Raw genomic sequence first — 13,722 nt, 5'->3', positions numbered from 1 at the left:
GTAATGCTTGCACCAAGCACTTCTACTAAAAACTGATGGATGCGCTAAAAGACAGCCGAGGCAGCACTTTTGCGAGCTATTGGGTGCACGTTATCTGTACCTCCCTCTGCGATTGTACTAGCCTAAACCCATTTTGACAATGGACCATTCTCGGCCGGATGTGCGGCAATGGGCGCCAGCCCCACACCCCAGGAACAGAACACCCGATATCGACTGGGCTGGTCGCCGAGAAGCATGCAGTAACGGGAGAAGGAACTGGAACTGAAGGACTACAACGGTACACAATGTTGTGTCCCACTGTCTTACCTAGTGTGAGAAGGGTTTAGGGAGGGTGATCCAAATGGAAGCAATATTTATTGTAAGGTGTAAGGGGCCAAAACCAGGTAGGGATATAAAGGGATGGCGAAATGGAGCCTGGAGTTATTTGTTTCGGCAGTGGGTTGATGGGATGTTATCTGTTTATGATGGTTGCAACTAGGCAAATGTAGTCTTGCTTTGTCCATTTCCAATACGACTCCTAAGTCCTTGTTGTCTGAAATTTTGTTCATATCACCTTCCTTATCACATACTGTCATAATGCTGGTAATCCTCGGCAAACATCCAATGAGATGAATCCTTATTCAGCATTACCAATTTGCTGTTTCTGCAACCAGCATATTTTACTCCAGTCTTTACCGATTAACCACTGAAACTGCTGACGTAGATTTGGGGGAATAGACCCCACCCCACCCCAATAACAGGGCTATGGGGGACAAAGGAATATCCCATGATAAATGTTTTGAATGGCGGTTACATAATTAAGCATCCTGCATCCAAAGGAAAGCTTTGGTTTCAATATATTTCTGCAGGTGCAAACTGTGCATTCGTTACCTACTGATGCATTTGTTAGGCCAACGAATCCCGGGGAAAGGAATTTGTGTTGCTAGAAACGTTCAGCCATCCTTGAAGCGAGACTGTAAAGCACTGCTTGCCAACCCTGAACAATGGTTGTGTTCCGTAAGTAATTGCATAATTATTTCAGAGCAAATGCCAGCCTGAGAAACAAAGCTACCAATCCAGAAGCGCAACTCCTCAGGAACAGCCCATCTTAATCACTGAAAATAGTTCTGCACTGCCCCAGTACTGTACTGCGTAGCAGCTGTGGCACTGGAGTATCCAGAGTCACAATATATGCAATTTTCAAAGTTTGTGCTGCATTGCTGCACTGCAACACCCCTGTTACTACTGTCCAGATTAACATCATTCTCCCTCCGTCAAACTGTTTGAGGTCAAAGCATTGCAGCGCACGGAGGAACCTTGAACACAAAATCAAGCAGAGGGCTCCAACAAACTCACCTTTGGGGCAAGTTCATTGAATAAATACCCTTGTTAACCTTATGAATAGGGGGGTGGGGGACTTCTATGGCACCCTTTTTTTTTTGAAGGATCTGCACCTCTTCCAGCAGAATCTGCAAGTGTGCTGGCGATAGGCGTCTGGATGTTGTTGGACGGAATAGAGGTGGCCGGTGGAACTGAATACAGTAACTGTGGGCTATGGTCCTGAGCACCCACTGGTCTTAAGTGACCCTCCCCAGAAAAAATGTTAAACGTCTCCAGACCGGCATGGGAGGGGACCCGGACTGGCGAGTCATTTTTTTAGCAGAGGCCGGGGAGCCTCTGGGGGTGGAGTACCTACCCCTGCCTTTTCGCTGACCCCTCTGCTGTTATTGACTGATGCCAGCTGCGCCCTGTTGGAGGACCATGGTGTACCCCCTGTTCCATACTGGTTATGTGGGGAACGGGAAAAAGATTGCCCCTGAAATGAGCAGCGCAAGTTACCTCCCAGCTGTTAATAAGGGAGAATAGTGATTTGATTAAGAGACAGAGTCTTGTGTTCTTTGTTTACGGTCTCTAAGGCATCATCCACAGCTTTCCCAAACAAATGTGTCTTCCACCGTTTTTTTTTTATATAAGGGAGGCCTGGGTTTCCAGCTTCAACCCAGAGCTCTTGAGCTAGGCATGCCTTTTAAGAAGAGTACCCTGAGCCAGGGTCCACCCCTCCGTCTCAGTTGCATCCAATGTGTTTTTTAGGATGTTATGTGTCATCCGTTTCCCTTCAGAGACAACCGTCAGTGGGTGCGATCGTACCTGTTCTGAGACTTCCTGGAGACCCTCCTGAAGTAAATTCCACTGTACATCACTATACCTTGCGAGAAGTGTAGTGTTATTAGCCATTATTGTGGAATATGCCGCTGAGGTGGTGATGCGTTTGCAGAGTCTTTACAATTTCTTTACAATCGGGGGCTGTTCTGAAGTAGATAATGGCACCCTGGCCCACTTCCTGGTAGTATTAACTACCTGGGAGTCTGAAGTGGCGTGCCCCCGGTTGTGCAACGGGTCAGAAGGGGAGTGGTGGAACAGTTTCTTCGACCAGAGGATTGACAGCCCTTGTAAGTTATGGGGACTGCAAAAAAGGTGCAATGCGCTTCTTGATGGAATTTAGCAGTGGGATTGCTTGAGTTGTGGGTGTTTTTTCCTTCAGGCGGTCCTCTACTAAATCAGTATCTTGTACAGCTTCCTGCTGGGCAATCTTGAAGTGTTCTAAAGCCCTCTTCAGGATTGCAGGAAAGGCAATCTGATCCTCAACAGGTGAAAAGGAGAGGCCTTGTCAGCCAAAGTCTTAAACGAGGGACTGGGACCCTTCTGAATACTCCGCTTGACGAGAGGAAGTGGTTTTCGGCTTGCGTAGCTCCAGCAGATTAGGGAGAGATTTTGAGGCGCCTTTGGAGCCGACGCCCTCTTAGGCGGCGTGTTGACGCTCGTGTTTTTTAACCAAGCCGCCCTTATGGGTGGAATGCCCAAACGCATGCAGAGACGGTGGGGAGGGCAACCGATCATAAGGATAGGAAGGCGCCATTGAAACTTCAGCAGCCCCGTTGGCATCTTTTGCTTCCTCTATGTATACGTTGAGGAGGCTCGTGGGGTTGTGCGTTTATCCTCTTGTGGTGCGGTTGTGCCCCTGTTGCCGGGATGTAGTCTCCCCATAGCAGTACCAGAGGCCTGCCTGTCGGGCCAGGGACGGGCAACTGGGAACCGGACAGTTCCGAAGAAAGGTCTATGGCCTCCAAATCGGAACCATGGCTGCCGCTTGAATCCTCGTCATTCGAGGCTCCTGCGCGGATGGGGGAACCACAATTTGGCTGCATGGCGTAGGCCACCCACTGTTTCATCTGCCGATCCTTTGGCGTCTTTGGACAGAAATGTTGGCAAGATTTGCAGGATCGCTCGTCGTGATCACGAGGCAGACGGTTACCACAGCTCTGGTGCTAAGAGTGAATGCCACGCTTTCGACTTCCTCCGACATAATAGAGCACCCTCGAACACCCCCACCCAAGGAAGACGGGCTGAGCTAAGCAGGTGTAGAGGCCCAAGCGGCTTACGGGAAGAACTCAGGTGAGGTGACCAGTACCCCTCACCCCCGTAGGTGCGGCCCCCTGGGTGGTCCTGCCTGTATTCTGGCACGATCCTACGTGAGTTCCGTCTCCGAAAGACTGTCCTGGGAGTTGGGCAGTAGAGCCCCCACAGCCCCAGGGAAGGTGGGAATGAACCGGTAGTTCCCAGGAAGGGGTGGGGCACCATACGGAGAGGTCTGCATAGAGTGCATTCAACAGACAGTGGCCCACAGGAAGGTAACACTCCCGGCGTCGAGCTCTCCCAAACACAGAACTGGTCAAATTCAACCAGGACCCAACCGCAAATGGGTGTGGCTCGGGGACAAAGGTAAGCCAGCCCGTTAAGGCAGAAGGAGAGCGCATAAAGAGGTGAGCCGGCCCCCATACCCGGAGGGTCCCGTCCCGGTGGAGATGGAATAGGCACCAGCAGAAGCACAGAAGGCCCCAACGAAGAAGAGGAGGAGGCACCTCCTACCCCCAAACACGCTAGGTCCACCAGAGGAACAGAGGCCCAGGGGGCAAACAGTCCAGGGGGGAGGAGGCTTAAAAAGGGAGAACCTCAATACTGGTCCACAGTCATTTACGTTGGGGTAGAAACTGCCTCCACGCGGATGAGCTGAGCGGACTCCAGAAATTCCAGTATAACACAGCACCCAGTCTTACTATAGAGCAGCCGCCACGGATCGTTCGGTCATGGCAGACGACGTGATGACATGACAGCAATACCGAAGTCCCAAAGTCTGGATAAAATAATTGGTGCACCTGGATGACCGGATCCAAGGTCTGGAGGCCAACCAGTCCTCAGTTGACATTCTGGAAACTCAGTTTGACACGAGGATCTTGGAGTTGGAAAGAAGGAGGAAAGTGTGCTAAAAACTGATGCTTTCGAACAGGGAACAACGCAACAACCTCTTTTTTCGTGTTTCCGGAAAAAGACGAAACACTAAGACATCATCCAAGGAATCACGTTGTCAAAAAGCTGTTCAACGAGGAGAACGCCACAGAAGCCACCATAGATGTAGCTCACAGAGCTGGAGGAGGAACGAGGCCCCCGCTCAATACTGACAAGATTCCAATATTATCAGGAGAAGACAAAGATTCTAGAGAAGGCCAGAGCGGCAGGCCCAATACAATGGGGGGACCCTGGATGATCATAGATCAGGACCTGTCCTCCTTCACCCTGTCCAGACGCCGCGTCTGTGGTCCTCTGACAAAATGGCTTCACACAAAAGGAACGCGATACAGATTGGGATTTCCCCTTCTCCCTTAATTTTGAACTCGAGCGGTACAAACAAAATCTGATCACCGTAGATGACATTGGTAGTGTCTCAGGAGTTATTGGGAGAGCCCTCACAGAGCGGGAACGCCTTGGAAACAGGGGAGGCACAATGGAAGCCCTTTAGAGCAGAAAAATTCAAGAAGCTGAACCCACCGTCCCCAACGCAGTTGTGAGAAGGGATTAGTCAAAGCAGGAAGAAGCTATCTGGTGGGGCCCCTGCCTTACACCCACTTAAACAGGGAGCAGGCAAAGCATGGCGGCATGGGTCACCACCACCCCCCCCCCCCCCCCGAGCCCTTCTCTCCTCGGGAGGGAGAGGTCAGACTAATGGGGAAGTCGGAATGACGGTGAGATGGGTGTCGACATGTTGCCCCCAGTGGTGGGGGTCAAGGGGAGGAGGGACTGTCTCGAGTGGTACACAAAAGGATTGAGACTTATGAGCTATTTTGGAGAGTTGGGCTCAAAGGAACAATACTGAGGGACAAAGAAAGCCTGAAGAAGAGGGGCCGGGTGGTCTGGTCCAGGGATGGCGATCTCATTCAAGGCACATACGACCAAAAAGGGGAGGGCTGAAGATGTTCCTTGAAGGGGGCTGGGGGGAATGTTGTTTACAACTGAAGATAAACACAACACATGGTGCCTACCAGAGGCTGGTAAAGACACGGGAAAGCACTAGGCAGCTCGGCAACCAAGGATTGTCAATTTTAGGAACAAATAGGGAAGACCAATAGAAACCCCAGTTGCATGACGTGATCTCAGGGCCGTCTCTAGGCTCACTGAACGTTAAGCGGACTAACTCTTGAACGAAGAGATCCCCAACGATTCAGGAATTCACTCGCCTGAAGCTGGACGTTATGTTCCTACAGGAGAACCACTGGCGAAGGGGAGGCGAACCAAATATGAAAGCTAGGTCCGTCGAAAAGATACACCATGCCTCATGCGACTATAAAAAGAGAGGAGTAGCGGTGGTACTAGTCAAGGGGCTGATACAAAAAAAATACAAAACAAAAAACGGTCTCCCTGATCTCAATCTACGGCCCAAATGAAGACCAAGAAAAACTACTGGGAAAAGGTGAAAGGGGAAATCCTAAATTTGTAGAGGGGCACATGCTTATTGGAGATTTCTTGAACCGGAAGTAGACAGGCAGGGGGCAACCCCATCCAGAGGATCTTACACTCAGAGAAAGAAGGCCCGACATTTCGCCCACAGTACATATTCTAGGATAGATTCTCCTAGACTCGGCCATACTACACAAGGTCACAGGAGCTGCTACTGAAATCAGTCCCATGGTCCGACCACAACCAGTCAGTGTTAAATTGGGAGATTGGGACTAGAAACAAAGAAAGGGTAGGTGGATGTGCAACAGCCTAGTGCTGGAAGACACGGTGGCGGCCCAGGGCTTGCTGGAGTCGATTAAGGAATTCTTCCGTTTCAATGAACGGGAGGTTAAGTTGACGTCAGTTTGGGATGCATTCATGGTCACATTACGGAGTGTGGGTCACATCAGGTTGGGAGCGACAAAGAAAAGGGAGAGAAAGAGAAAGGCCTGAGAAGTGAAATAGGAGGCACTCCAACCCAAGGGGAACCTAAATTCAGTGTCCCCCGAGAACCTGGCCAAGGTGCAAGCATAGAACGCGGTTGCAGGACCGCCTCCTGTACCAAACTGAGGAAACTAGCGTTCCTCAAACAAAAATATATGGAGAAAGGGGACCGCACAGACAAATTACTTGCCTGGAAGCTGTGGGCACAAAGAGATTCCAAGAGAAGACGGTAAGGTATACATAGATCAGCAAATAGCAGAGGAATTCCATAAATACTATGCTAATCTGTATGCAGCGGAATATAAGGGGGAGGGGGCAAAGATAGACTAGTTTCTCAACTCCATCCTCAACTCCATCCCGATACCGGGCATCTCCCCAGAACAGGCAGGTATACTTGAGGCCCCATTCACAGTAGAGGAAGTTAACGCTACCATAGGGAAGATTAAGTCTGGAACATCTCCATAGAAGGACAGCTTCTTGGTCCAGTTCTTCAAAATGCTCCGTTTGACCCTAGCACCCTTCCTGGAGAGATTATTTAATCAGGTGCAGGAATCCAGGGTCCTCACGGACTCATTACTGAGGGCCCCGACAGTCGTGCTCCCGAAAGAAGGTAGGGAACCAACTCAGTGCAAATCATACACTATTACACAGATGTAAAAATCTTTGCAAAATTACTGAGCATCAGGTTGGAAGCGCTTATGCCCTATCTCGTACACGGAGACCAGGTCTGCTTTATCATGGGTCGCAAGGGCGCAGATAATATAAGTAAAACTACACATATAATACACCTGGCGCAAGAACAGAATCGAGAGAGCTTTGTGGTCTCAATCAATTCGGAAAAAGCCTTTGATAGAGTGGAGTGGAGATCTATGGTGAAGGTGCTTGAGAAAATGGGCATGGGTGCCAATTTCCGCAAATGGATCTCTGCACTTATACAGAGCCAACAGCAAAGGTGCTAGTAGGTGGTGCAATATCTCATCCTCTTCGTCTGACCAGGGGGACTAGACAGGGCTGACCCTTCTCCCCGCTCCTTTATGACCCCCTCCATGGAACCCCTGGCAATAGCGGTCAGGAACAAGCCAGAGATTAAGGGAATCGGGTGTGGGGGGACCGAGTTCACACTGCCACTGTTCGCAGATGACATCCTATGCTATTTGACAGATGTATGTCAATCCCTCCCCAAACTACTGGACCCGATTAACACCTTTGGGGAATTCTCCGGCTAAAAACGAAGAACACACAGTCTAGTCTCCTGTTGCTTCAGCCAACTGGTACCCCAGGGATAGCACAAGACATTTTGCGGGTAATGCCGCTGGAAGACCAGGAAATAACATACCTGGGGATATGTATCCCTAATTTGACTGGTGGAAGCCAACTTCAACCCTGCCCTGGCCAACCTGCGAGCGCACCTCTCCTGCTGGGCACCCCTGACCCTTTCCTGGTACAGCAGGATGACCGCTATTAAAATGACAGTCCTCCGGCGATTATTGTATCTCTTCATGGCCCTTCCCACTCACCTTCTTCAAGAGACTCAACTCCATGATCGTTTCATTTGCCAGGGAAAGGGGCCCAGAATCAAAAGAACCACACTAACCTTTCCCAGAGACTTCAGAGGCTTTGCTCTGCCAGGCTTCTATCTATATTACAAGGTTGTCCAACTCTGCATTCTACTAGAGCACACAAGGGACGAGATGGGCACATTCTGGACTTACCTGAGGACATGTGTGCTTCCCAAGGCAAAGTTAGGGATCTGTTGTTGGCTCCGACTCTGTTCCAGCGAGACTCAAGGGACACCTGGTGCTAGGAGTTATACGGACACTAAGAATAACGGGAAAAATGCAAATCTATCTCCTGGCCATCCCCCTGAGTTCACTATGGGGTCCCTCAATTGAGCTGGGTTAAAGAGGTTTTAAGAATGCACCAAGGTAGTCGACAGTGGCCTGGAGAGGGTGGGTCAACTTTTTAAAGAGGGGCGGTTAAAAAAAATATTGAAATGTTGGAGGTGGCAGTGTTTTGAATACCCAACGCTGAAGGGCATATGTACAGATCCAAAACTCCTCCCTAAACTATCTCGCCCACTAACGCCCTTTGAACGAGTTCTCAGTGAGTCAACTACCAGGAGGTGGATTATTTCCAAAATGTATAGAGTTCTGATCACGGCAAGCCTGGAGGTAAAACAACATTTCAAGGAAGTGTGGGATGCAGAGACCGGGAGGGAACTGGAAAATGAGACCAGGTCTACTGCATTATGTTCCATGGGAAGCTGTTTGCGGCAACAATTGAGCATAACTGCAAAATGTTGGACGGCTCGTCCTAGCCCTCAGAACTTGTCCAAAATGTATGCCTTGGTCTCCCCCCTCTGCCCCATGGAGTGTGGAAAGCAAGGCACATATCACATGTGGAGGTCATGCCCCAGGATCCAGGAGTACTGTTCGGAAAGTCCTTAGTTGGATGAAAGAGGTAACGGGCATAGGGTTTACCCTCGACCCTCTCAAATGTTACTGGGAGTACCGGAGGTCCCCAGAGATGAAAGTAGGCTCCCACAAATTTGTGAGGCGATGCTGAGAGCAGCCAGGGTGGACATAGCATAAAGGTGAAGCGCTCAGTGTGCCCCACTAAGGCGGAATGGTCCTTCAAACTCCAGGACATCTTTGTATTGGAAAAATTGACTGCAACAGTAAATAGGCTAGCCTCCTTCCATACGAATTGGGGAAAGTTTCCTTCCTCCCTCACACTCAGGGCATTGAGCCCCACCTTCGGCTCTTCATTCTCAATTTTCTCACCCCTCCCCCCCAGAGGCTCAATGATACCCGAGCCCTGGTTCCCTCTAGGCTCGACTATTGCAATAGCCTCCTCCTGAATCTACCTTCTTCCACTCTGCGACCCCTGCAGCTAATGCAGAATAGGGCAGTGAGATGATCCTTGGCCTTAAGCCCAGGGACTGCATCTCTCCTGCCCTAAAGAGTCTTCACTGGCTCCCGGTTCCTGCACGGATTAAATCCAGATCCCTCTGTCATCCACAAGGCTGTCTGGGCCCGGGGACCACACTATCTTCAACTTTGGCTTACTAAATACTCTCCCTCTAGACCATTAAGTTCCTCTGGCACCAACTCTGTGTGTGTAAAGCGTTTGGCTAAACAGAGGGTAGGTGGTCGATCACTTTCTTCAGATGGCTGCCTCCTATGGAAAAGCTTCCCTGTGCCTCTTCGCCTTGAGCAGGACCTTAATGTATTCACTCGCTTGTTCCCTGTGGGCGCTTTGAAACTGTATTTTACTTGCTGTATAAGTGCCTAACAAACAAACAATAAATACCTGACACCAACTGGCTCCAGACACTGTGTCCGCTCAACGACTTTCAAATTGGACTACTGTCTTTGATGCCTTAAACCAGTCAATCACAACAGATGCACCCAGTTACATAATTCCATTGTCACCATACTATTCATTTATTGTTTGTTTTTTAGGCGCTTATACAGGAAGCAAATACTGTTTCAAGGTATCCACAAGGCAAAAAGGGAGGGGAGATGGGGATGTGAAACAATTAAAATACATTACAAAATAAAAATTGTGAAATACAGTGTGGCGGGAGGAGCGAACCTACTATACCTTGGAAGTGTTCAGAGTGTGCAAGTGCAGAAGGGAGGGGGAATTGGGATAGGTGTTCATGGGTCAGCAACAGGTGAAGTGCAATGAAAGTTAAGTGGAAGCCCTCCATGGTGGAGGGTGAGCTGAGGACAGACAGAAGTTGGGGGTGATTCCGTGTGGGAGGTCAGGGTATGCATGAGGGTCCTGAACACCAAACAAAAAAAAAAAAAAAGAGTAGCAGAGGAAGGGGGGTGGGGGGGGAAGGAGGTGGTGGTAAAGAGGAAAGTATTGAGGAGCTTCCGGAACTTAAAAGTCCTTCTCAAGACAAAGAGGGAGGTTGTTCCAAAGAAGGGAGACAGCTGAGGAAAGCAATCAACCTCCTGCCCTCGGTTTAGCGAAACGCTTTACACACAAAGATTTGGTGCACAGAGGTCTAGAGGGGTGCACAGCCTTGTGGATGATACAGAGGGATTTGGATTTAATCTGTGAAGCAACCAGGAGCCAGTGAAGACTTTTTAGGGCAGGAGAGATGCAGTCCCGGGACTTGAGGCCAAGTGTTGCTGCCCTATTCTGGATTACCTGGAGGGGGTCGCAGATTGGAAGAAGGTAGATTCAGGAGGAGGCTATTGCAATAGTCAAGCCTAGAGAGAACCGGGGCTGGGTAACATTGAGCTGTGGGAAGGTGAGAAAAGGTAGAATTCCTTTGAGAAGGAAGAGCTGAAAGTGGGACATCTTGGCAATGCCCCGAGTGTGAGGGAGGAAGGAGAGAGATGAGTCAAAGATGACTTCAAAGGTTTCTGGTGGGAGCGAGCCCGTGGAGGAAGGCCAGAGTGAAGGGAAGAAGTCGGGAGCAGGGGACTCAATGGGGAGGAGGTCTGTTTTGCTGGCATGGAGGCAGATATCATTGGAAGTGCACCAGGTCTGGATGGCAGAAAGGCAGTCCAGGATGAGGGAAGGTGCAAGAGGGTCCGCAGGAAGTTTGAAGACGAGTTTTGGGTCATCAGCAAAAAAACAAGAAATGGAGAAGAAGAAGTAGGAGATGTGGAGTGCCAGCTGAGTAAGGTAAATGTTAAAGAGACAAGGCGAGAGGATAGAGCCCTGGGGGACAACACAGGTGGAGAAGGAAGGAGGAGAGGAGAAGGGGCACACAATGACTTGGGAGGAGCGGTCAGTTAGGAAGGAGGACACCCAGTCCTGTGCCCGTTCTGACATACCAAGGGTGTTGTGGATCCTTTGTACGAGGATGAAGTGGTTGGCTGCTTCGAATGCAGAGGAGGCCATAAAGGATGATGACAGCTGGGGAGTTACAATCCAGGGATGCGAGAAATTCTTCCCGGGTGTTCAGAAGAGCAGTTTCTGTGACTCTCGATGCTCTGATTTCAGATTGATGGTTGTGGAGCCCACCAGCAAGTTCAGCGTGAGAGTTGAGTTGGGACAGGGCCAACTTCTCCAGCAGTTTCCCCAGGAATGGGGTGATGGAGATAGGGCGGTAGTTGGCTGGACAAGTAGGGTCTGCTGAGGTTTTCTTAAGGAGGGGGCGCACAAGGGAGCAGAGGAAAGAACCAGTAGCAAGGAGTGGTTACAGAGATCAGCGAGTGCAGGGGCAAGAGAGCCAATGTTATTCTGGATGAACAAGGGGAAGCCCGTTTGGAAGAGACCTTCATGGGGCAAACAACTCTGGTGACTTCTTCAGGTTAGACAAGGGCGAAGGAGAAGAGGCCAAGGGTGTGAGGGATGGGCTCGGAGAGTAACAAGACTGTTCAGGATGTCCTGCGTTTTGGAGGTGAAGTGAGTGGCGAGTGTGTTGCAGAGGGCCTGAGAAGGAATAGGGGAGGAGGATACTGAGGAAGGGTTGGCCATAAATTGATGGCCACTTGTCACAGTCCAGGTAGGCGAATGTCATCTCAGTGTTGTCATATACTGGTACCGAAATGAGGAAAACTTGACCTAACCTAAAGCTTCCCTTCACCCGCCCCCATGGGAAAAAATATTAATCACATGCAAGCAGTATGCGACTAGCCCCATTCTAACCAGGGCATAACACCATAGATTGTATCTCCAGTTAAGAGCCCATACTTGCACAACGATAAAAGGTCCGAGACAAGTCCAGGCATGAGTTAACGACGAGGAAAGCGGCATTGATTAAATCACACATACACATGAAAAAGGGGAGATGCATTAAGAGTTTAAATTACTGAACAGGAACATGCATGGCACAAGTTAACTAACAGAATGCTAGAAAAAAGAAGCTCCCAAAAGATGTGGAAGAGACCAAAGTACATACATTGTTTAAGAAAATTTCTGCGATGGGCAAACGGGAAGGGTAGCAAGCAGCGCAAACACTGGCCCGAGTGGTCAAGTGACAACGGTCACTCATCTATCCGGGATTGCTCATATTTATTATAACATTCAACTTCTCGCTTCCAAAATAGTCACCCGCTCACAGATATCGCCCGTGTGCGCCTTAGAAATGGATGGAAAGAGCAGCAGCAATGCTGGCAGCTGTGTCGAAGGCGGTGTTGTTTACGAAGCACCTTCGCTTGCATGTGCATGCTACAGGCGCCTTGTGTCGATGTGACGTGGCAGGGCAGGACCAAAAAAACAAAGATTAAACCCTCGCAGCTGCTGATGACTGGGCTTACCCTGGCTCTACAAGAGCGCCGTCATCCACATCAAGGTGTAATTTCAATAAAGTACATGGTCTAGTTGGAGAAAAAAAACGGGGGGGGGTGCATATAACCCCTCAGCAAGCCCTGACAAACATCACGGCTAACTGGGCTATTCCAACAGCAGGGCTTTCACAGAGCGGCCTTGCAAGCCCCCATCTCAGCTCGCACAGTGTACTGCGGTTATGAACACAATTGAGTGTTGGGGGCGAGCAGAAACAGCGTCAAGCTCTGCACTGAATGAACCCCAGGCTACACCTTTGTCAGCAGTGCAGGAATTGATAAACACGGCGGCCAGTACACCGGTAGCGCATGCAGTTCAGAGATCCTCACGAATAGGAGGCGACAACCACGACAAACAGTTGTGCGAGTAAAGTAGTGCGCACTGTGGGTATCTGTCCCGCAGATAGTGTGCACAGCAGGCAGGGCAGCAAGTGTGCACCTTAAAATAGTACAGTGCAACTTAAAGAGAAACAACCCTAAACCCGATGCAATTTGGTGACACTAAGACCCCCCCCCCCCCCCCCCCGCAACTTCTTCGCCAAGCCACGACCCCCTTGTGCAGGCAAGCGTGATGATGCGGGTACCCACCTGCGTGAAGACGCGGCGGCGGCGGCTGCAGGGTGCTACTTGCACAAGAACGGAGCGAGGATCACCGGGCAACGTCACGCTGGCGTCTGCTAGCGATGCTCAGTCGCAGCTGCGGTGCCTCTGGCCCCTCGTATACGCGCTCTGCACAGACTTTACTCGGATGCTGTCTGCTGCCGACGTGGCGTCCGACGCATCATCACAGGGTTCTGGTAGCGGGTTCTCAACCAATGGGGGCAGATGTGGAGGAAGTGACGTCTACAACTCAGTGAGCTGCGCGAGCCTGTGAGTGCGCGCGCCAAACAGAGAAGAAGCACGAACTGAAGGGAGGCTTTACCGTTAATTCCTTTGGGGGAGACGTGGAGGAGGTTGTTGTTTTTCAAGGTGCACCTGGCGCTCTTTGTGCACAACAGCTATTGCCTGGTACTGAGCAATTACATGACAATTGGGTTATCACTGTCGATACCGAGCTTAAAAGCGACACAGGATTAATTACAATTGACATTTTACATTCCACACGTCAGGAACTTTTAAGGAAACCAACTTCAAAATCGTTTTAAAGGTGAAGATGCAGAACACGAGTGGAGTGTGTCACGTTCGTCACTGCCCAACGCAGGCTCGCCATTTTGAA

General features: G+C 50.1%; 1 protein-coding gene across 1 annotated transcript in view; it reads right to left on the bottom strand.

Moving 5' to 3' along the window:
• TMEM263 (transmembrane protein 263) overlaps nt 1–13,336 on the bottom strand; it is an 87,259-nt gene extending 73,923 nt beyond the window's left edge. The window contains exon 1 of the mRNA XM_069628266.1: nt 13,095–13,336. The gene's annotated coding sequence lies outside the window, so the exon portion shown is untranslated. The remainder of the gene's footprint in view (nt 1–13,094) is intronic.
• Nucleotides 13,337–13,722: the final 386 nt, after the last annotated feature.

The sequence above is a fragment of the Ambystoma mexicanum genome, chromosome 12 (assembly GCF_040938575.1).
Source record: "Ambystoma mexicanum isolate Mex_15411 chromosome 12, UKY_AmexF1_1, whole genome shotgun sequence".
NCBI classification, from domain to species: domain Eukaryota; kingdom Metazoa; phylum Chordata; class Amphibia; order Caudata; family Ambystomatidae; genus Ambystoma; species Ambystoma mexicanum.
The sequence above is the reverse complement of the archived record's forward strand: the minus strand, read 5'-3'. Positions and strand labels throughout refer to the sequence as shown.